The following is a 1,136-nucleotide window of genomic DNA, read 5'->3' on the forward strand; positions in this document are numbered from 1 at the left end:
ACTTTTTATACAGTCAGAAGAATCCACACACAAACCAATCGCCTCACGCAAACGCTCTGCAAGCCTGCATACACCGCGGGGGCCCCTGAGGGGGCCCCTGAGGGGGCCCCTAGGGGGCCCCCTGCAGTCTTGGGGGCCCCCGGGGGCCCCCCTATGGACCCCCCCAGGGGCCCCACTAAGCGCCCCCCCAGAGGCCTCAATAGAAACCCCTGAGGGGGCCCCTGTGGGGGCCCCTGAGGGGCCCCCTGTGGGGGCCCCTGGGGGCCCCGCTGCGGGGGCCCTTGAGGGGGGCCCCTGGCTTGTTTGTGTGTGGTGGTATTTGGGGTTCCATGCGTATGCTTCTGCATGCATGCGCATGCAAGTATCAACAAAGCCCCAAACCCCCATTGGCTGTCCCACATCTGTTAGCGTTGCTTTGGGGGCCCCAGGAAGTAAACCCTCAGACCCTCTATACACACCAACAAAGGGGGGCCCCCCTGATGCCTCCAGTGAGGAGGAACCCCCTTCATGGGGGCCCCCCAAGGTGGGTACTGAAGAAGGGGGGCCCCCCAGGGGCCCCCCAACGGACCCACCCAGGGGCCCCCCAACGGACCCACCCAGGGGCCCCCCAACGGACCCACCCAGGGGCCCCCTGAGCGGATCCCCAAGGGGCCCCCCAAGGGGCCCCCCAAGGGGGCCACCAAGGGGGCCTGCAAGGGGCCCCCCAAGGGGGCCCCCAAGGGGGCCTGCAAGGGGCCCCCCAAGGGGGCCCCCAAGGGGGCCCCCGTAGGAGGGGCCCCCTGTGGTGGAGGAGGAGAAGGCTGAGGGCCCCAGGGTTTGGTTTGTGAAATATACGGGTTGTGTGAGGTCGTTGTTATATAGAAGGAGAGAAGAAGAGAAAGAAAAAGGAGACAGTTTGTTTTGTTTGTCTCCTTTGTCTCCTTTGTCTCCTTTGTCTCCTTTTATATAAGAAGAATATAATAAAGCTAATATTTTTTCTCTTTCTTTTGTGGGGACGGTACCGCCCCCATATAAAGATTTAAATAAAGTAAATGATAATACAGAAGGAGCTGAGGAGACAAACAGCACAAGTATATATATATATATATATATATATATATATATATATATATATATATATATATATATATATATAT

This window comes from Eimeria mitis, genomic scaffold (assembly GCF_000499745.2).
Source record: "Eimeria mitis Houghton genomic scaffold, Emh_scaff3669, whole genome shotgun sequence".
NCBI classification, from domain to species: domain Eukaryota; phylum Apicomplexa; class Conoidasida; order Eucoccidiorida; family Eimeriidae; genus Eimeria; species Eimeria mitis.